We start from the raw sequence: 22,815 nt of genomic DNA on the forward strand, positions 1-22,815 counted from the left end.
GGCCCCAAGTTGATCTAAGCCCAAGCAGGACTTGGAATCACAGGCAGAAAGTTCTGTTCAAGTCTCGACAACTCCAGGAAGCCCCTTCACCCCATGCCCTGGTTTCTCTAGTGTCTCACCTCTCTTGGGCACCACCCCTCCCATACCTCCACATGCTGTCCCCTCCACATATTCATAGTACAGCCCTCAATCAAACTCTGTCCCATGGTGGTTTTTAAGTCATGTCCAACTCTTGTGGCCTCATGGACTGTAGCCTGTAAGGCTCCTCTGTCCATGAGCTTCTCCAGGCTGCAATACTGCAGTGGGCTGCCAGTTCCTTCTCCAGTAGTGCTTTCCAGCTGGTTCCAAAGTATAGGGCTCCTCTTGCCAGGAGATTCGAGGAGTCAGTCACCTTCAATGCCCAACCCTGATCAAACAGATAAGAGGTGCACACACTGCCCCGCACCTCCACCCTGAGCCCAGCATGCAATGGGAGAGCTGGATTCTGGCCACCAGAGCAGTTCCATATCCATGACATCTCATCTGGCCTTGAGCTCTGGGTGTGAGTTATCTTCTCCAGCAGAGGCATGGTGGGGGTAGGGACCCTACTGGGAGCAACTCAAAATGAGTGCAGAACCCGAAGGCTATCACCTAGCTCCATCTGATATATAATAGATGTTAAGTAAACATCTGGGGGGTTATTTAGCCAGATACCTAACGACTGGAAGAGTATTACCCAAAACTCAGCTAGTCTTTGGTCCAGATGACACCTCCCCCCAACCCCAAAATGGACAAAGTGTTGCTGGTGGCAGGTGGCGAGTTTTGGCTCTCACAAGGTCAGGAGGAGCTTCAGCCAGCCCTCCAAAAACAGCCTCATTCCCAGGCAGGAAGCCAGTCTATCACCTGCCCGTCCACATCAGGGCAGCTGTCACACAGGGAGGGCTCACTGGGTGCCTGGCGCCTTGCTAAGCACTGTATACACATTATTGTATTATGTCCTCCCTACCAGGTGGCTCAGTGGTAAAGAATCCGCCTGCCAATGCAGGAGTTGCAAGTTCAATTCCTGGGTCGTCGGGAAGATCCCCTGGAGAAGGAAATGGCAACCCATTCCAGTATTCTTGCCTGGGAAATTCCATGGACAGAGGAGCCTGGCAGGCTACAGTCCACAGAGTCACAAAAGAGAGGGACACAACTTAGCAGCTAAACAACCACCACCATCACTAGCATTGATTATCATCACTATGCCCATATTACCAATGAGGAAACTGAAGCATGAAAAGTGACTGGAACCCAAATCAACGTGGTCCCAACTCCCTGACCACCGAACTAGCTACTATGGCCCAACACAGAACACCCACCGCCACCAGGGACAGAAACCTCCAGCCCAAGAAGGAACTTGGCATGCAGCAAGAGCCCCAGGCTCTAGGCTTAATATTGGGCCCAACGTTTGGTGGGGTTTTCCCTTGTCTTCCCCACTTACCCAGATAAGAATTTGTCCCCTGGCTTCTGCCAGGGGCCTCCCAAGCCTGCTCACCTGGAAAAGCCCTGGGGCGGGGGGCGGGGGGCGGGGGGCGGGGGGCAAAGTCCCGCTGAGTTTCCCACCCCACGTCTTACTGGGCTCTCAGAGGTGTGGGGAAGGGGAGGCTGAGACTTCCCTGACTTGGGTCTCCACGCCCCCTCCGCCCCCCAGCTTTCCCAGGCCTGTGAGTTCAAGTCCCATCGGAGGAATGAGTGAGACCCTTAAAGCAATGCGCTTCAAGCTCGCAGAGAGTTCGCTTTCCTCACTCTGCGGGGAAACAGACTGTAGTCTGGGTGACGCGATCTGAAATACCTGTTGCAGTCCGCTCTCACTTGCCGGCCTCACCTTCCGAGGGTTCCCAGCGAGAAAGGGCAGTGGAGGCACGGAGTCCACCTGGGTCCAGCCCCTCCTTGTACTGGAACCCGAGAGGTCCAAAGCCGGCTAATCGGGGGGAGGGGGGGAGGGGGAAGCGCCTGGGGTCACACAGATGGTGCGCGGCGGAGCCGGAGAACTGGAAGGGGGCTGGCGGTCAGGACTTGCGAACTTAAGCTCCTTCTCAGTCAACCACCAGCTTGCCTTCGCGGCCAGACCTGTCACTTGTTCCGAGAAAGCTGCCCCGAGCGGGCTCTGGAAATTGGGGGCGAAGACTAACCTTGCTCGTGGTTTGCCGGAGGGCCTCCCCCACCCACTTCTCACCTGCCGCCTCTGCTCTCTTTTTTTTTTTTTTTTTTTGCTCGGAGGTGCAAGCTCAAGAGTCGCCCGCTTGCGCCCCAGTCCTCCGCGTCCGACTGCGCAGCGACGGGTTCAGTCGCTGGATCGTCCGTCCCCCTCCCGGCGGTCTACGGGGAACTCAACGGCCTCGGCCTGGCCCCGCCCCCTCCGGAGGGCACGCCTCCGGGCACGCCCCTCGGCCTCCGGACTGGGCCCAAGTCCCGCCCCCAGCCCCGCTCCCAGGCTCTGCCGGAACGTGGCTGGCCTCCCAGCCCGACCCGGCTCCGCTCGCCTCGGCCTTCCCCCTGCCTCGAGCCCTGTGGCGAGTGGAGCTGTGCCCCTTGCCCCGCCCCGCTTACGGCTCCCCTCAAAAACACTCCCAGTCGGCCCCGCCCCCATGGTCACCCTGGGGATGGGGCCCTCCCTAGGCCTATCCCACCCACCTCCAGCCCCCGGGCCTTGCCTGGATAAAAAGCTCTCTCTGGCCCAGGCGCCGAGCTCCAGCCTGGGATGGGTGGGAAGCACCCCCCACCCCGCCCTACCCCCCTCCACCCCCCGCCCCGTCTCAGTGCTACCTAACGGTCCCGCCCCTTCCTCAGCCTTCCTCAACATTCCCAGGCTCCTCCCAGGCCACTGGAAGGTCCTCCCAGCATCCCCGCCTCTGCCTCCCTCCGCTCCGGAGCTAAATCCCCCCGCCACCAGCCCTCCTAGGAAGAGGCCACTCCCTAGGAACGCCCCTTCCCTCGCTTCACCGCCTGTCTAATCCTGCCCCGCCTTGGGAAACCTACCCCGGGCAGGCACGCCTCCGGGGGAAGAGCGGGGGGGGGGCCCACATTGGCATTCCAGGGCGGGTGTATCCGGGTGCAACGGGGGAACGGCGGCGTGGGAGCGGCTTGCGTTCCAAGTCCGGGCCTCTATCAAGATGTAGCTTGGATCCAGGCACTATTTGAAAATACTAACAGCCACCACGGATTGAACTCTCGCCATCGGCCAGGCTCTATGCCAAACTCTGGCTTAAGAAGAGTACTTTACAAGGACTGGCCGTTGAATTCACAGGACTCTGGCCAAATGTTGCGTCCGTTTTACCGATGAGCAGCCTGAGGCTTAGAGAAGGGAAGTCAGGGGCCTCCCGAGTCTCAGACGGGTGGTGAGCAAGACCCAGCCCCAGGGCCGTGAATCATAAGGCTTGATGCTGCACCAGCTTGTCTGGACTGGCCCCTGGAGAAGTAGCCCAGACCAGCCAGCTACTGAGACAGTTCTAGCAGGCTGCCGGAGGTAAGGGGAGGAGGCGTGGGTTGATGAGCTGGGTGGCAGGGAGGGGTTGCTGGTCCATCCCTGTGAAGGTGGCTTTCTCTCTTGAGAAGAAGTGGCTCAGAGTTAAGATGGGTGGCAAAAGATCTCCTGATGGCTGTGGTACCCCCCCTCCCTTGCATCCCATCGCCAGCCTTGGGTCCCTGTGTAATGACTAGAGCCATTGACCTGTCTTGCTGACAAAGCTCTTTCGCTCCCATTATCTCACTGACATCTCACAAGAACGCCATTGTGGGGAGGGTATGATTATGCTGGTGTTGCCTGGGTGGAGTAGGCTGGGGAGCTGGATCCCTGCCCAGCAAGGTGGTTCCCGAAGCACGGTCCTCAGACCAGCAGCAGCAGCAGTGGTAGCATCTGGGAACTTGTTAGGAACATGTGTTTGGGGGCCCATCTCAGATCTACTGAATAAGAAACTCTGAGGGGGTGAGCCTAGCAAGTTTGCCTTAACAAGGCTTCAGGGTGATTCTGAGTCACACTCAAGAACCACTGTTCAGCATAAAGGTGAAGTTAGTGTGATGTGAGAATCACAAAGACCAGGGAGGCTCTTGGGAGCCTTGTGACCCAAGGCAAAGCAAGGAAGGTACTTAATTAACCTCTCTAGACTGAGCCCTCGAAAGGGAAAATCATGGGAACAATCTTGAGGGTGGCTGAGTGTTTGGCCACTCTTAGATACCCTCCCTGCTCAATAAATAACTGCTCTCTTTCTAGTAAAAAGTCTCCTTCATAGAATCTCCACATGAAGCTGGAGGAGTGGGGTTGGGGAGTCCTCTAAGCCTAGAAATGCCCCATAGTGTTGTCCTTCCTAGAAGGACACCGTCTTCCTACAGGGGGCCAAGAGCCTAAAAAGCCCTGGGTGATATTGATTCTGCTGGTCCACGGACCACACTTTGACAACCATGGTGCTATTCTGCCTTGGGCTGGCTTCCCACTCCCCACCCTAGCCAATCCGTGCAAAATGGCCATACACTACCTTCCTTTCCTACCCTGCTCCAGATCCCTTCCCTCAAGCTGGGGGTGTTGGTGATGGTGATTGGCAGGTGGCTAAACAGCTGGATTCCATCATCCCTCCCTACCCCCTTCCTCGACTGAACGGAACTGAAAATAAAACATGTCTGTTCTTCTGCCGTGAGAAATATTCTTTACAATGACCAAGAAGGCCATGCTGAAATTTCGAATTCTTGTACTGTTTGGAGTTCTGTGCGGGAATGTGACGGTGTGGAGTATGTTGGCCCTGACCCCAGCCCTTGGTGCCACCCACCCCAGTTCGCTTCCTAGCTCCATCTCTGCCCTGTGTCACAAGTAACCTAGGACACCGGCCTGTGAACACCCCAGCCCACAGGCCCAACTCTGTCTGCACAACTTGCCTACAGCTACCACTAGTCACATCTCTAGGGGTGCATGAGGGGGCATGTTGTCCCCCTGGATGGACCTGGAGAAGTTGCTCATATACATCCTAAAACTATGCTTGGGCCATTTAGGCAGCGCTATCTAGATTTTTAGATACCTGAAGCATGATAGAGGAGGGGTTGGGGTGCAGGCTCTGGGGAGACACAGGTGGCCTCCTGTCCAGGGTGATGAGTGGCACTGCCGTTCAGCCTGGTCTTCCCAGCACCTAGCCTAGTGCCAGGCACACACTGGAAGCTTAAGGTACAGTCATTGAGTATATGCGTGTCTCAGTCATTTAATGAAATATAAAGTTGGGTTGGTTTTCTAGCATTTCCTTCCAGCCAGAGTCAGCCTTTGTCATAACTTGCCTCAGGCATTTTTTCTGGCAGAGAGCTGAGCCACCTCTAGTGAGAGATTACAGATAGAAGTCTTTTGGGAAATCTCCAATCCATTTCAGAGATGAATCTGGGAGTTCTGGAGGCAGGAAAAGGAGCAAGAAGAACTACTCTAGAAAGACTTGGGGCAAGCCTTCAGATGACCAACTTGGAGATAGGGGAGACAGTGGTTATGGCAAGACCTTGAAAGGGTGTGGTTGTGGGGGTTTCAGCCTCTCAAAAGATTCTCCACTCCAGAGGTGGCTCAGGAGCTGCAGAGCAGGAGATCTGAAGGTCCTTGTGTGGTGCAAGAGCATGGGTGTCAGGGTCTCACTGATGCCTGGCCCAAGGTAAGTGGCCAAGACATTTTACAGCTCTGGGGGGAAAATGGAGGGCAAGAGGTGCATCTGTTTCTGATTGTTGTATAACAAACCACCAATCATTTATTCAGCCCACAAATCTGCCGTTGGGGGTTGGTTCCATAGGGAAGGCTTCTCGCTGTTCTACGCGATATCAACCTATTCAACTGGAAGTCAAGGATCCATTTTCAAGATGGCACACTCACCCAGCTGGCTAGCAAGTTGGTACCGGCTGTCGGCTGTCGGCTGGGAGCTCAGCTAGAGCTGGGGACCTGTTCCTCCCCATGAGGCCCGGCAGGCTGCTGGGGCCTCCTCACAGCAAGATGGCTGGGTTTCAAGAGCTAACAGAGATCAAGATAGAAACATTGACATTTTATGATGTTTAACAGCCTAGCCTCAGAAATCATGTTGCATCACTTCCTTTGTATTCTATTAGTGGTGTGTGCATGCTAAGTTGCTTCAGTCGTGTCCAACTCTTTGAGATCCTATGGACTGTAGCCCGCCAGGCTCCTCTGTCCATGGGATTCTCCAGGCAAGAATACTAGAGTGGGTTGCCATGCCCTCCTCCAGGGGATCTTCCCAATCCATGAATCGAGCCTACGTCTCTTGCGTCTCCTGCATTGGCAGGCGAGTTCTTTACCACTAGCGCCACCTGGGAAGCCCTCCTATTAGTAGAGGGAATCACAAAGTTCCACCCGGTTCAAGGGAGGGGGCATAGTCTCCTTCTCTCTATGAGGGGTTGCAGTGTCCTAGAAGCCCTTACAGGACAGAAAATATTGTTGCAGATATTCCTGTTGGCAGGAGAATCAATCTGAAAAATACAATCTGTTTTGAGCAGGACCTCAGAATGACTGTAGTAGAAAGTCCTCTGGTGGGAACTGAGAGTCCGAATTAAGCTGATTTAAAGAAAAAGGTGCCCAATATTTGCTCACACAACCATTTGTGCACAAATAAATCAGAACTCTGGCAACGGACACATAATCTTGAGTGTTTGGGTTGTTTAGGATCATCCTTCTTCAGAGTCCTCAGAATTTCAACCTGTACTGTGTCTTTAAAGTTCTAAACTCAAATAGCAACCGTTGGATCCTCATAACAACAATCCTGGGAGGTACACACTATTGATTCCCATTTCTAAGATAGGGGAATGGAGGCCCTGAGAAGGTAAGTAACCAGCTCAGGGTCATATAATTAGTAAGTGACAGAGGAAAGAGAAGTGAGAGTTTATAGCCAACCCAGTTTTCAGTCGCAAGAAACTGACTCCAATGGGAAAGGCCCAAGTTGGGCAGGACACAGACACCCAGATGTTGACCACCAGCACCAAGCCACCAGGTCTATCTCTGAAGGCTCACACTGAACCAAAGAGCTGCCCCCGGGGTCTTAAAAACACCCACCTTCCTGCCTGAGAAGCAGGAAAAATGCTGGTCTCTGGGGAGCTGGGTTCCACCCTTGCTCGGCACACACCTGCTCCTTGCTGTGTCCTCTTTCTGAGTCTCGGGCCAGGAAGTGGTCAATAGCAATTTTTCAAGCCTGGGTCTATGGTTGAGCACGGTAATGTCTGCATTTGAATGGGCTCAGCAGGGCCAAGGCCTTCACTTTCTTCTCCAAAGGACTGGATGAGGATCTAAAAAGCTGGATTAGAGCTGGGACAGGACCCAAAGTGAAAGCGAAAGTCACTCAGTCGTATCCAACTCTTTGCAACCCCATGGCCTATACAGTCCATGGAATTCTCCAGGCCAGAATACTAAAGTGGGTAGCCTTTCCCTTCTCCGGGGGATCATCCCAACCCAGGTATCAAACCCAGGTCTCCCCCATTGCAGGCAGATTCTTTACCAACTGAGCCACAAGGGAATCCCCAAGTTCCCACCAAAGGGACTGAGCCATTGGTTGCTTTCTTTTCTTTTTTTAATTTTCTGTCTCAGCCATTTAACAAAGATCATTTAGACCCCTGCTTGCCCCCTACTACATCTGAAGGTCTGAGGGTTAATCCCATACAGCCCTGGCCTCATGGGGCTTTTGGTATATTTGGGAAGCTGACCCAGAAACCAGGGCAGGGGTGTCCCACAGCATGACAGCACCAAGCACGATGGCAACATTAACAACAGAGCCTCCATTCTCAAAGTTAGCTCTTACCACGCACCAGACGATTTAAAAATGGCTACGAGTATATTTAACTAACTGGATAACTAGCGTTTGTGTAGTGCCTTACATATTATTAGGGTCACAAAGGTGGCTCAGACGGTAAAGCGTCTGCCTGCAATGTGGGAGACCCGGGTTCGATTCCCGGGTTGGGAAGATCCCCTGGAGAAGGCAATGGCACCCCACTCCAGCACTCTTGCCTGGAAAATCCCATGGACAGAGGAGCCTGATAGGCTACAGTCCATGGGGTCGCAAAGAGTCAGACACGACTGAGCGACTTCAATTTCACTTTTTACTTTCACTTTACATATTGTAAAGCTTTTTAAAAAACACCTTGGGCAACTGTTTCTTAAAGGATGTCTCCCCATCCTCAGTTCCCTGTTACATCTGTTGTTTTCCGCTTTTGGGCATCAGGTCAACCCCATGGCAGGGGTTGGACACCCCAAACAGTCATGAGCCCACATGCCAATGAATGTTCATTTATTTATTTATAATTGAGATGTATGTGTCTTGATTATAAATAAATGTGGAGATGTATGCTTCTTAATTATGTATGTTATAAATAAACGGTAGCATTTCTGTTATAAATAAAAATCAAGATGTAGACCTCTCGATTATAAACAAGTAAATAAATGGCAGCACCTTGCTCCCATTTGGCATAGTTTGAATTGTATGCAAAATCAAAATTTTAAAAAACAAGATAAAAAAATCATTTAAAATATTCAAGATACATAAAACATGCACAAACATAAAAATCAGTAGACAACCCTATTGTTTTCTCCTTGAACCACAATAAACCCTATTGGAGACCGTTTCTCATGGCCTGTGTGCCCACAGGGAAGAGCAGAAAAGAAGAAAACAGAGAGGGCTCCTCTGGGCAACCCTATTTCAGTGTCTTTAAATACGCCTACATCCCTGAGATGGATGGGGAACTACTACCAAAATGGGACCAGAAATGGCAGCTCTCACACCTGCCATTGGGTGGAGCTGCACAAGACCAGCGTGAGATCCTTCCCTAAACGAGGTGCAAGGCTAAAAAGAACACTCCCGTGACCCCAAAAGCCAAGGATGTAGACAGTGTCCTCCATAGTAAAGTTGAGGATGCCAAAACTCAGAGAATTGAATTGAGAAAAAAAACATTTTGTTTTTGTCATGAGTATTTCATCATTGGGGATTTCACAATATTTAGATGTACAACTTCTGAGAAAGAAACAAAAAATCCAGAACACCCTGCTGTGCCTTCTGATAGGGCAATAGCTAGTGGACCTGAGTATGACACCCCCTTTGCCTGTAATGTACACCCCCCAGCTGACCACAGTCCCCACCTCTCCCTATTGCGTACCTGCCTTGCTCTCCTTATCTCTGTGGAGCCTGCCTGGTTGCGGTGGGCAACTGAGCTTGCAAATCCTGGGCTCAACACAGGCTGGTTGAACTGGCGTTCACACTGAGAGCTCTCTGGGTAGCAGCACCGCCTCACAGACCTCTGCCAGCAGACATCGCAGACTTCCTTCCCTTCTCCCCATGACCCTCCCTAAGAAAGCTGCAGTGTTAGCACTGTTCTCTGTGAGAGGTGGTTTAAGCTCAAGTCCCTGCCCGGATAACTTTCTGGCCAGATGACCTTAAGCTTGCATCTTCACTTGTCTGGGTCTGTTCCCTCGTCTGTAAGCTGCAGACAACATACACGCAACAGTTGCTACAGTGGGGCGTTAAGGTGGACCAGTCAGTCGTCTCTGAGTCACTGCTTTCACTAGCAGGTGTGTAGAAACTACAACAAAAACAAAATATTAAAAAAACTTTTCGCTGGCTTCCCTCTGAAATGAGCATCGAGCGCCGTCTGGTGTCTGTAGCTCTCAGTGCAACCGATCAAGAGAAGCTTGGAGAGGAGAGGCTGGGGGGAGAGGCAAGGGTCCCCAACCTCCACCCTGGGCCTCGGGTCAGTTCAGGCTCCCAAGAGCAGAGTGCGGGCCCAACATGAGGGCCAGGCAAGGGCAGCTGTGGAATTAGGTATCCTTAGGGGGTTCCAGCTGCAAAGTCCTTACCCAGCGCAGACAGAAACTTGGCTTGGGATGTGGGAGCCAGTGTTAGTTGGCCTGCAGTGCCTTTGGGTGTCTGAAGGCCTTGAAGATTGATGACTCTTGTTTAATAATGGTGATGAAAAAATATTTAGTAGGCATTGAGATGATATTAAGTAGGCAATGAAATAATATTACAGTAGGCATTGTATGGAGGAGATAACCCCACGTCCAAGGGCAGAGAAGCCCCAGCAAGACAGTAGGAGGGGTGAAATCACAGTTAGAATCAAACTCCGTACCCGCCAGAGAGGCTCAGAGGGCTCAAACAAACCTTATGCACACCAGGACCCAGGGACCCCACAGAGACTGAGACACAACTGTGTTGGAGTGTCTCCTGTGGAGGAAAATTCTGAAAGAGATGGGAATACCAGACCACCTCACCTGCCTCTTGAGAAACTCTTATGCAGGTCAGGAAGCAACAGTTAAAACGACATGGAACACAGACTGGTTCCAAATTGGGAAAGGAGTACATCAAGGCTGTATATTGTCACCCTGCTTATTTAACTTATATGCAGAGTACATCATGAGAAACGCTGGGCTGGAAGAAGCACAAGCTGGAATCAAGATTGCTAGGAGAAATATCAGTCACCTCAGATATGCAGATGACACCACCCTTATGGCAGAAAGTGAAGAGGAACTAAAAAGCCTCTTGATGAAAGTGAGAGAGGAGAGTGAAAAAGTTGGCTTAAAGCTCAACATTCAGAAAATGAAGATCATGGCATCCAGTCCCATCACTTCATGGGAAATAGATGGGGAAACAGTGGAAACAGTGTCAGACTTTATTTTTGGGGGCTCCAAAATCACTGCAGATGGTGACTGCAGCCATGAAATTAAAAGATGCTTACTCCTTGGAAGGAAAGTTATGACCAACCTAGACAGCATATTGAAAAGCAGAGACATTACTTTGCCAACAAAGGTCCATCTAGTCAAGGCTATGGTTTTTCCAGTGGTCATGTATGGATGTGAGAGTTGGACTATAAAGAAAGCTGAGTGCCAAAGAATTGATGCTTTTGAACTGTGGTGTTGGAGAAGACTCTTGAGACTCCCTTGGACTGCAAGGACATCCAACCAGTCCATCCTAAAGGAGATCAGTCCTGGGTGTTCATTGGAAGGTCTGATGTTGAAGCTGAAACTCCAATACTTTGGCCACCTGATGCAAAGAGCTGACTCATTGGAAAAGACCCTGATGCTGGTAAAGATTGGGGGCAGGAGGAGGAGGGGACGACAGAGGATGAGATGGTTGGATGGCATCACCGACTCAATGGATGTGAGTTCGAGCAAGCTCTGAGAGTTGGTGATGGACTGGGAGGCCTGGCGTGCTGCAGTCCATGGGGTCGCAAAGAGTAGGACACAACTGAGCGACTAAACTGACTGACTGAGGCATTAAAAACACAGGAAGTCGAGTCTAGCTGTTAATGCAGAAAAATTTACTAAACAGCACTTGCAAAGCCCCCTGAATTGTTGAGTGGATTTGGGATTGGCTAGAGATTCAGGCTTAAGCTCAGTTTCCAGGAATAAGGCCTCAAACTGCACTACATGCTTCTGCGTGCTTTGTCGCTCAGTCGTGTCTGACCCTTTGTGACCCTGTGGGCCATAGCCCAACAGGCTCCTCTGTCCACGGATTTTTTTTCAGGTAAGAATTACTGGAGTGCATTGCCATGTTCCCCTCCAGGAGATCTTCCCAATCCAGGGACCTAACCCGCATTTCCTGTGTCTCCTGCACTGCAGGTGAATTCTTTACCCACCCAGCCATCAGGGAAGCCCAAACCATGCTGCAGCACTGGTCTAATAAGACAACTGTCCCCATCGCATCGTCCTCCTGATCCCCCTCTGCCCCAGGAACTGCAGACCCTTGGGAGCCCACCACCTCCGTTATGACAGCGAAATACAGAAGCTCCTTGCGGAGCCTGTTCCCTCCAAATGCAAGCCTTGCAGGCGAGTGTCAGACCCAAGGCCCCAAGGCCGCTGGCCTGCAGGTGCCAGGGAGGCTGGGAATTGAGAGTTCTGATGCTCGCTCAGGGAGGCAGAGCTTGCAACGTGGGGATTTCTTCCAGTATAGAAAGATTATCCAAAAGATGCAGGGTGGCTGTGAGCATGACAAGTGTCCACTGCAGCTCCTGCTGATGAAGGGTGTACCACACACCAGGCTCCGGACATTATCCCATCTTATCCTCACACTCACCCTCAGAGGTAGGGACAATTACCACCCCTGTTTTGTGGAGACAGAAACTAAGGCTCGTGTGTTTAATTAAATGTAATGAATAAGATCTCGCAGCTGGGAAGTGGCAAAGCCAGGAACAAGTCAAGATCAGCTGAGCTCAGTTCAGTCACTCAGTTGTGTCTGACCCTTTGCAACCCCATAGACTGCAGCACACCAGGCTTCCCTGTCCATCACCAACTCTCAGAGTTTGCTCAAACTCATGTCCACTGAGTCGGTGATGCCATCCAACCATCTCATCCTCTGTCGTCCCCTTCTCCCGCCTTCAATCTTGCCCAGCATCAGGGTCTTTTCCAATGAGTCTGTTATTTGCATTAGGTGGCCAAAGTATTGGAATTTCAGCTTCAGCATCAGTTCTTCCAATGAATATTCAGGACTGATCTCCTTTAGGATGGACTGGTTGGATCTCCTTGCTGTCCAAGGGACTCTCAAGAGTCTTCTCCAACACCACATTTCAAAAGTATCAATTCTTCGGCGCTCAGCTTTCTTTATAGTCCAGCTCTCACATCCAAACATGACTACTGGAAAAACCATAGCTTTGACTGTATAGATCTTTGTCTGCAAAGTAATGTCTTTGCTTTTTAATACACTGTCTAGTCTGTAGTCACCATCTGCAGTGATTTTGGAGCCCAAGAAAATAAAGTCTCTCACTGTTTCCATTGTTTCCCCATCTATTTGCCATGAAATGATGGAACCAGATGCCATGATCTTAGTTTTTTGCATGTTCAATTTTAAGCCAGTTTTTTCACTCTCCTCTTTCACCTTCATCAAGAAGCTCTTTAGTTCCTCCTCGCTTTCTGCCATAAGGATAGTGTCATCTGCATATCTGAGGTTATTGAGATTTCTCCTGGCCATCTTGATTCCAGCTTGTGCTTCATCCAGTCCAGCATTTCTCATGATGTACTCTGCATATAAGTTAAATGAGCAGGGTGACAATATACAGCCTTGATGTACTCCTTTCCCAATTTTGAACTAGCCCGTTGTTTCATGTCCAGTTCTAACTGTTGCTTCCTGACCTGCATACAGATTTTGCAGGAGGCAGGTAAGGTGGTCTGGTATTCCCATCTCTTGAAGAATTTTCCACAGTTTGTTGTGATCCACACAGTCAGTCTTTAGCATAGTCGTTGAAGCAGAAGTAGATGTTTTTCTGGAATTCTCTAACTTTTTCTATGATCCAATGGATATCAGCAATTTAATCTCTGGTTCCTCTGACTTTTCTAAAACCAGCTTGAACATCTGGAAGTTCTTGGTTCAAGTACTGCTGAAGCCTGGCTTGGAGAATTTTGAGCATTACTTTGCTGGCATGTGAGATGAGTGCAATTGTGCGGTAGTTGGAGCATTCTTTGGCATTGCCTTTCTTTGGGATTAGAATGAAAATTGATCTTTTCCAGTCCTGTGGCCACTGCTGAGTTTTCCAAATTTGCTGGCATATTGAGTGCAGCACTTTCACAGAATCATCTTTTAGGATTTGAAATAGCTCAACTGGAATTCCATCACCTCCACTAGCTTTGTTCGTAGTGATGCTTTCTAAGGCCCACTTGACTTCACATTCCAGGATGTCTGGCTCTAGATGAGTGATCACACCATCATGATTATCTGGGTAGTGAAGATCTTTTTTGTACAGTTCTTCTGTGTATTCTTGCCATCTCTTCTTAATATCTTCTGCTTCTGTTAGGTCCATACTGTTTCTGTCCTTTATTGAGCCCATCCTTGCGTCAAATGTTCCCTTGGTATCTCTAATTTTCTTGAAGAGATCTCTAGTCTTTCCCATTCTATCGTTTTCCTCTATTTCTTTTCACTGATCACTGAGGAAGGCTTTTTTTTTTTTTTATCTCTTCTTGCTATTCTTTGAAACTCTGCATTCAGATGGATATATCTTTCCTTTTCTCCTTTGCCTTTCACTTCTCTTCTATTGCCTTTCACTTCTCAGCTGTTTGTAAGGCCTCCTCAGACAGCCATGTTGCCTTTTTCCATTTCTTTTTTTGGGGGATGGTTTTGATCCCTGCCTCCTGAACAATGTCACCAACCTCCATCCATAGTTCTTCAGGCACACTGTCTATCAGATCTAAACCCTTGAATCTATTTATCACTTCCACTGTATAATTGTAAGGGATATGATTTAGGTCTTACCTGAATGGCCTAGTGGTTTTCCCTACTTTCTTCAATTTAAGTCTGAATTTTGCAGTAAGGATAATTGGGAACAAAAGTACCCTCTACCACCAGCTCTCCTAGCACTGAGAGCTGCATTCTAGGCCGCAGAGTTAACATATGAACCAGTTGCAAAGCAACCGAATGCCAAAAATCACACCTAACACCAATTCACATTTAATGATCTTTCATTCCTTCATTCCATACCTGTTTGAGTGTAGACTATGTGGCGGGCAATATTCTAGCACCGAGAGGACAGTCATGGGTCCTGCCTTCTTGGAGCATCTTACCATCCATTGACGGATAAACAATAACATATGTAATACGGCAGGTGATGGGTATGGAGTGGGTTGCCCTGCCCTCTCCAGTATTCTTGCCTAGAGAATGTGTGTGTCTGTGTGTGTAGATTAGACACTCCTGAAGCAGGGGAAAGGGTAGGGAGTTTCTGGAAGAAGGAAGGTATTTCATGTAACCGGTCACGGAAGCCCATGTGAGGAGGTAACACGTGAGCAGAGCCCTGAATGAAGTGAGGGAGGAAGAGCATCCCAGACGGAGCAGGCGCCTGTGCAAAGGCCCTGGGGCTGAGGCTAGGTTGGAATAGGATGCATGAGGGGCAAGTAATAGAAAATGAGGCCAGAGAGGTGGCAGAGCCAGGTGCTGGATGGTCTTCCAGGCTTAGGCTTTTAGTCAGAGCAGGGAAATGGCACGATCTGAGTCCTGTTTTAATGGGATCCCTCAAGCTGCTGGATTGAATACAGACCTCGGGGAGGCAAGGCTGGAAGAGGGGAAACCAGAGAGGGTGCTCCTGCAATAATCCAGGTGGGAGATGACCTGGACTGACCAAGGTGGCCCAGCAGGCATGCAGTAGCATATTCATCGGCTTAGATATATCCCCAAGAGCAGCGGGCAGTCACAATGAGAGGAGCCCAGAAAACATTACCAACACATGCAAAAAGATGGAAATCATAAAGAGAAAGGGAACGTATACCTGTAGAAAGCCCAGTTGCGAAAAGCTCCGACAAGTGAGCCCAAACCCAAGCTGCTGGGTTTGGAAAATGCTGGAAAAGTGGAAATAATCCGGTTCAAGGCTCTTCAAAGCAAATTTTACGGTGATGAGCATCTTCATAGTTTTGTGGACGTGCCTGGGGTCCCCTAGGGTGGTGCCACGAGTTCGCGCCCCACCACTCGCTTCCTCCGGCAGCTCTGCGCTCAACTGTTTAATATATATGTCAGATTAAGATTTTTCCGAAGGGCCACACAGACACACATGGTCAAAATGACCTAAAAAAAATACTTACCCAAACTTCCCTCTCTAATGAACCAACTCCGTGTCCTGATTCTGTGGACGACGTGAGAACGTTTGCACAGCCGGTAAATACAGGGCAGAGACCGTGTGAGCAGGAGCATCATCTCAGCGAGTGTCCCCAGAGGGCTACATCCAGCGTCCACACCGTGTGATGGACCACGGGCCACCACCGTCATCTTATTAACAATAATAATACACATTATTAAGTGTACTCATTTCCCTTCTACGAAAGGAAAAAAGCCTGGGAAGAAAGAAGGTGAGTCCAGAGGCCTGGAATGTCTAATCTACTAGTAGGAAAGCTCAGTAAGGGAGGAAATGAGACTTCATGTGCCCACACGTGGGCTCCCACCCGCTGAACATACTTTTTTTTCATATATGAGAAAGTAAAGATATTTATAAAGGTGTTACTGGACATTTGATTTTAACATTGTCTTTGTAGTAGACACATGCTCATATACACTTGTTCTGTTCTCGATTTCATCATAAATTAAAGAAGATACAAGTAGAAGGACTAATTCCTAACTCACTCTATGAGGCTAGGATTACCTTAACACCGAAAACAGAAAATGGCATTATGAGAAAAGAAGACTACAGACCAGAATCTCTCACGAACATAGACACAAAAATTATCCACAAAAATCTTAGAAAACAAATGCAAAGCTAACAACGCCTTCTGGTTTCCTGCTGTGTCCTCAGCAACTAGAACAATGGCTGACACATAGCAGTTATTTATAAATACTTTTCAGTGAATTGATTGGCTCCTGAGGCAAATTAGAATCATATCCCCTCCCCAACCTCCAAGTAGATCACAAGCTAGGCTTGCAGCCATCTGATCTTCATGGCGAAGGCCAGGCACGTTTCCCCTCTTCCCTCCTGTCCTCTACTAGCCCAGTTCAGCCCTTCACTCTGATCACAGCCTCTAGTCTTGAGCCTCTGGGTCCCATCAACTGAAGAAAAATGCACAACCTAAGTTGCAGGTTATGTTTCATCTGGGACCTTACTGAGAACTGTAGCCTGGGAGACAGCCTCTCAGGTCGCCTTGAGAAACTGCTCTGAAGAGGTAAGGGAGGATCAAGTATTTGTGGTTTTTGCTGGGAAAAAAAAAAGGTAGTCAAACATTAAAAGATTACTAATCGCTAATCATAAAAAAATATCTCAAGTTAATAATCTTAGTGATTTTCTATGTATGGGAAGATGCAAGAGTCTGAGTTCACTGAAATTATTGCTTAGTTATACGTCTTAACTCTCGAGGACCGGTACCTGTTTTTCTTCACCCTGAATGCCCCTGAGGGTGTACCACAGGGCGCAGCGGCAGTGGCCGATGCCCTGATGGCAGGCGACATTTGTCGTTTCATGAAATGGCAGATAATATTTTTTGTCCACAGCCCACCTTGGAGTAATCATTGCAACGTGCAAATTTAATTTTCCTCTTCTGTTTAAAATCTGTCACCATCTCCATGGCAGGTGTTCACGGTGAGGTCAACAGCTGTCGATGACTCCTTGGGTGTCCAGAGGAGGTGAAGGATGGGCTGAACAAGCATGACTCCTACGACAACCCCCTTCTTTTCAGCCAGAGAAGCCTCACTTGTATAAGCTGTCCGCAGAGGCAGTGTGACACCGAGATGAAGGGCAAGGCTTATAAAGCCAACCTGTGCGTGTACACGCCTGCTCAGTCGTGTCCGACTCTGTAGACTCTGTGCGGCCCCATGGACTGTAGCCCGCCTGGCTCCTCTGTCCATAGGATTTCCCCAGCCAGAATCCTGGAGTGGGTCACCATTTCCTTCTCCAGGGGATCTTCCCAACCTTGGGACTGAACCTGTGTCTCTCGCATTACAGGCAGATTCTTTACCTCTGAGCCACTGAGGAAGTCCTGAGTTCAAATCCTGACTCTGCATCTCTCAATCTGTGTGACCTTGGCCAGGTTGCTCAGCTTCTCTGAACACCCATTTCACAAATGAAGCTAACATTATTACCATGTACTTGACATATCACAGGGTCTTCCCAGATGGTGAAGAAGCCACTACCAATGCAGAAGATGTGGGTTTGATAAGATCCCCTGGAGGAGGAAATGGCAACCCACTCCAGTATTCTAGCCTGGAGAGTCCCATGGACAGAGGAGCCTGGCGGGTTACAGTCCATAAGGTTGCAAAGAGTCGGACACGACTGAGTGACAGCATATGCATGATATCCCATGTTGCTACTAATATACTTACTATCTGAAAATGGAGCTAATGACTCTACCTGTCTCCTAAGGCTGTTGGGAAGCTTCAATGAGTTTCTTCAGATAAAGCACTTTGGACAGTGACTGGCCTGTAGTAAGTGTTCAGGAAGTGTCATATATTACTGTAAATTGCACTTCTGTATTGGATTAGTTTGCCCTGACTAAAAGGAAAGGCTGTGAAAATTTGGTTTTCATACTTTACATTGCAATTATTCTTACATAAGAATATTATATGCTTGACGTTTCTTGAGGGAAGCTTCTCTCTTATGCTGGACGTTTCTTAAGGGCGAAGATCTCATTTAGCTCTGTGTCCCTGACACCTTGAACTGTGCTTGGCAAAGAATAGACCTTCCATAAATGCACACTGAGGGAGGGTGGAGAGGAGAGAAACTGCCCTGGTTCTTTTCCAGGGCTACGCACAGAGCATTTAGCAGCATGTCATACTTAAGAGCTGCCACCAGGTGTCGCCCTTGTCTCTGAAATGGGGGTACTTCATGGCTTTGTGCGCTGGTCCAGGCTCAGGCAAGGGCACAGGAAGGGGACACGGGAAGATGCTGCGGGCTCAGTGGATGGGCAGGAGGGGAGTTTTTCAATATCCAGGGGAAAGCACTGGGAGAAGCATGAAAAATCTCACCATAGCAAGCCTCATGCACTGTGGAGTCCTCAGGCCTGGGTTCTGGTCCTTGCAGGGAACAACATCAGGAGGGTCCCTTCAACCCTTTAAGCCTCAGTTTTCCTCATCTGCCAAGTGGGGGCAATAATGCTACCACTGGCCATAGGCAGGCCCTACTGGATAGTCGATAAGGATTTGATCTGCTTTATAGTTTCCTTATTTGTCTTTAAGTTGAAATTTCCCCTACATTTGGAGGGATACAGGGGGCATTTACAGACACGCTGGAAACATTTTTGGGTGCCTCTTTTGAACCCACTTGGATAGAATGAAGATCTTTCTCAAGAGGCAACCATGCTAGGGCTAAGGGGATAAGGGCATGAAGTGGACAGTCCTCTCTCACCTCTGTCCCCTCAGCCTCTTTGGCTGTATGACTCGAGCAAATCCCTTCTCCTCTCTGGGTCATTCTCTCCTGAAATGGGATGGGCGAAGGTCAGGAATTCGCAAGCTGATCTTTAGCAGCAGATACTGCATTGAGCCACATCCCATGTGGAGTCAGATGTGGGAGCAGATAAAGCAAGACTGTCAGGGTCTGGAGGGGCCAGGAGAGGAGCTATGAACCCTCTGATCACCCCGCTCCTGCAGTGACCCTGAACATCCCCAAGGTCCCCTCCAAGTGCAGTTCGATGACTCTGCAGGTCCTCCTCTCCCGGCCATGCCGCTGTCCTCACCCACCCCCGGGACTTCCCATCCCCTGAACTTTCCTCACAGTCTCAGGCCCAGGGCATGTGAGGCTTGGGGTTTACGGCCCCCTGGCAGGGGCCACCAGCTTCATCCATCACTTTCTGTAGATGGGAAAGTGATGGAGAGGCGATCAGGGACTAGTCCAAGGTCTCCAGAGCCTGGGAGTGGCTGAGCTGGGGCTGGAAGCCAGGTCCATGGACTTCCCGGCCTGAGCTGGGTCCTCCCCACCAAACTGCACCCCACCTCTGTCCCTCACCCTAGAGCCTCTTCCAGGCTGCTGGAGAGGGGGCTGGATGTCCATAGGTGCCAGGCTTGGTGTTGGGGCCAGTGGGATGCCAGCCGGTCTCTGAAGGTTACCACCTTCACGGTCCCCTCCCGGTGGCTAATCAGCTCCAGGCCCGGCCTGCCATAGCTCCCAGGATGCTCTCGAGCTGGGACCTCACTCCAGCCAGCTCCCAACTCCCCGGAGCTGGGATGAGCCCTGCCTCCAAGCCTGCGATGCTCACTGTCCAGCCCCATCCAGCCCTTGCTTCTCCCGACGCTTTCTTTCGCCACACTCTGCCCTCTTGAGGACGTTTGAGGAAGTACCCAGGCCCCACAGGGCTCGCAAGCTGGTTGCTTACAGCACTCACTAGACTTGGCCCTTGCAGGGACGCCCTTGGGTTGCGCCTGAGGTCATCTACCCACAGAGCACACAGACAGATCCACTCAAAACTTCTGTCAGCCCTCCCTCCAAACAGATACCTGACGAGAGCCTCCACGCCATCTGCCCCACCTCCGGCCCAGACAACCGTGGTTGCACGCCTGCTCCCTCTAGCTCTCCTTCAGGTCCGTTCTCAGCTAGCATCCGGAGCCATCTGTCGAAGCTGAAGATGCCATCTGGCTCCAGCCTGCCGAACTCCTTACCCAGCCTCAGCCTGCACGCCCTGGGCCCTGTTCTCCTCACCCCTTGTCAACTACTCCTTCCCCCATAACTCACCAAGCTCCAGCTGCACCGGCCTTCTCTATAGTGCGAGATTTGTACCCACCCCAGGACACTTGCTCTGGCCACTCCCCTTGCCTGGACTCCCCTTCCTCCAGAGAACCACATCACCCAGGGCTCAGCTGAAATGTCGCTTCTCAAAGAGGCACCTTTAAGGACCCTAAGGTGGCCCTGCCCCTCCCCAGGGCTCATTCCACTGTGTCTTTTCCTCACATCTCTTACCAACTAAAATCATTTTGTCCTGTCTCTCACCTCCCCACCCACATGTATGTCCCCGAGGCAGGACTGTGTCTGCCTCCTTGCACTGATCTGCACCTAGAGCAGTTCTAACCACTGAAGGGATGTGTGTGGCTTAATTGGATGAATGAATGTGTGCCTCATGTGTGCAGACTGTCCAGGAAGGTTGTTGTTCAGCCGCTCAGTTGTGTCCAGTTCTTTGCGACCCCCTGGACTGCAGCACTCCAGGCTTCCCGGTCCTTCACCATCTCCCAGAGTTTGCTCAGATTCATGTCCATTGAGTTGGTGATGCCGTCTAACCATCTCATCCTCTGCTACCCGCTTCTCTTGCCTTCAATCTTTCCCAGCATTAGGGTCTTTTCTAATGAGTCAGCTCTTTGCATCAGGTGGCCTAAATGTTGGAGCTTCAGCATCAGTCCTTCCAGTGAATATTCTGGGTTTAGTGGGAAGGCAGGATGTGCAAACAGAAATACCAGGTGGAAGGGAGGCCTGCTGGGCGTCTGTAGGCCACTTCAGATGACCTCCTGAGCTTGGTGTCCAGCCTGGAAACACAAGAAATCATGGACCAGGTGAGGAATAAAGAACCCCAACTGCCCTGAGGTGAGCTCCATGGGCAGGCAGTGAGGATGTGCACTCCTGTAGTTCCAGAAGATGACTTTAAAAGCCCACGAAGACCCAGCAGCACACAGCACCCAGTCACGGGGCCAGGGCGCTGTCAGCCCCTTTGCTACCTTCCCTCCTGATCACGCCCAGGACGAGGCCTCAGTTTGCTGCTGCTGCTCCACCTTTAACTCTCCTTGGACATTCCCAACCTCCCCCGCTAACTGCAGCCTCCCTACGGTTCGTACCTCTCTGGTCCCTCCCCCAGCTCACATAAAAACACTCCTGCCTCAGGCCCTTTGCACATGCTGTTCTAACTGGAATGCTCTTTTCTTTAAAAAAAAAAAAAAAAAGATCCATGTGGCTCTGTCCTCATTCCCTTCAAAGCTTTGCTCAAATTCACATCGAGACCCTCCCACCAACACTCCCAATGCTCACTTCATCTGCAATTGGGATTCCACTTCCTTCATCTGCCATTTCTTTCTAATTGCTTTATTCTAGCCCCAGAACAGTGGCTGGCACGTGGAAGGAACTCCCAGGACCGTTGCCAGCTGAATGGGCAGAAGAGAGAGGGGGGCAATGGGACCACGGCCTTGGGCAGAGACAGTTTCCAGTGAGACTAACAACACTGTTTTATCTTCATGGTATTTATTTTTCTGGTTACCTTTCATTTCTTATGGCAAACAACACTGTAATTTTCCATTTGTAGAAGTGATTTAAAATTCCCTTTTAAAATAAATTCGCTGAATTAGAAAGCGTACATTGATCTCAAAAATAATATTCAGTTAACAGAGTTACAGGTGGTAGGCACACGTGGCAGAAGCTGGGAAGGGGGACCAGGAGTGAGTGAGGCTCGCAAATGCTGGAGTCCAGGCCTCCCATTTGACAGATGGGGAGGCTGAGGCCCAGAGTCTGAGTTACTCGTTCAAGGTCACAGAGGAAGTTAACAGCAAGGTGAACATGTATAGCCTGGTCTTCCCATTTCAGGCGTGGCTTTTCGCATTTCCCTTCTAAATTCTTTGTTCCATCCATCAGTGGACATTCAAGGGGTGCCCAGGGCTATTAATGGCTTGTTCTGAAGATAATAGAACTGAGGACCATTTTTAATGACTGTATCTCCATCACCAGAACAGTGTCTGACAGGAGGCACATTTTAGACGCATGAATAGAGAGGAGAGAACACACTGAACCCCAAATCCTTCCCGATGAGCACACAGTGCTTCAGGGAGAGGAAGCGGACCCCGGGAGGCAGCGGCAGGCTGTGGAGAACACCTGTGGGCATAAATCTCTGGTGGGAGATGCCCCAGCCTACCCCAGAGGAGCAGTGGGGAGGAGGGCGCTCCTTTGGGATCCGGAGCCAACGTGGGCTGCGTGGGGCAGGCCGGGCTGCAGGGAGCAGCAGAGCGCAGAGCTTGCTGGATTCCTTCCTCCAGAGGACGTCCATGGCCGTGGGCTCTAGCGTGGGAGTGAAAGCTCAGGGCCCGCGTCTGACGGCTCTGGCCTGGAATCTGGTCCTTGCCACTCGCCAGCACCACCTTCTTTATCATCTTCATCATCTTCCTGCCTCTCTAAAAGGCTGACATCAGGATTGAATGAGACAGTCCTCCCAGAGCGCTCACTGTAGCATCGGATCCATAGAAGGAGCTCAGAAGATGCTAATGCCTGGTACTTTGGGATTGCGGGGTCATGTTCATTGATGGGTTAGGAGTACCAAGAGGTCTACTCTGCATATGTCTTGGTAGCAACTTTCCAAAGCTGTCTGTTCCTATTTCTTTGAGGAGACTCAGTGACGCTAAAAGGTCCTGCCCCTTTGAGTTTGGGGCTGGAGAGTCTGGGGAGGCTGCACCAGGAGACTGGAGAGAGCTCAGGATTAAATGGGTGATGGAAAGAATCTCAGAGGGC

The 22,815-nt window shown here is 50.3% G+C and overlaps 1 protein-coding gene and 1 long non-coding RNA gene across 4 annotated transcripts in view; one reads left to right on the forward strand and one right to left on the reverse strand.

Moving 5' to 3' along the window:
• The window catches only part of CD82 (CD82 molecule), a 56,044-nt gene extending 53,348 nt beyond the window's left edge, over positions 1 to 2,696 (reverse strand). Inside the window, exon 1 of one of the 3 annotated variants that reach the window (XM_044929232.1) lies at positions 2,673 to 2,696. The gene's annotated coding sequence lies outside the window, so the exon portion shown is untranslated. Of the gene's footprint in view, positions 1 to 1,810; positions 2,345 to 2,672 lie in introns of those variants that run through there. The other 2 variants (XM_044929229.2, XM_044929228.2) reach the window with 2 other exon arrangements.
• Positions 2,697 to 2,699: 3 nt separating this feature from the next.
• Positions 2,700 to 21,681, forward strand: LOC102416052. The gene is made up of 3 exons (XR_326527.4): positions 2,700 to 3,484; positions 5,539 to 5,630; positions 21,415 to 21,681. It is a non-coding gene; the product is annotated as an uncharacterized LOC102416052 (long non-coding RNA).
• The last annotated feature ends 1,134 nt before the right edge of the window (positions 21,682 to 22,815 follow it).

Source organism: Bubalus bubalis, chromosome 16 (genome assembly GCF_019923935.1).
Source record: "Bubalus bubalis isolate 160015118507 breed Murrah chromosome 16, NDDB_SH_1, whole genome shotgun sequence".
Lineage (NCBI taxonomy): Eukaryota > Metazoa > Chordata > Mammalia > Artiodactyla > Bovidae > Bubalus > Bubalus bubalis.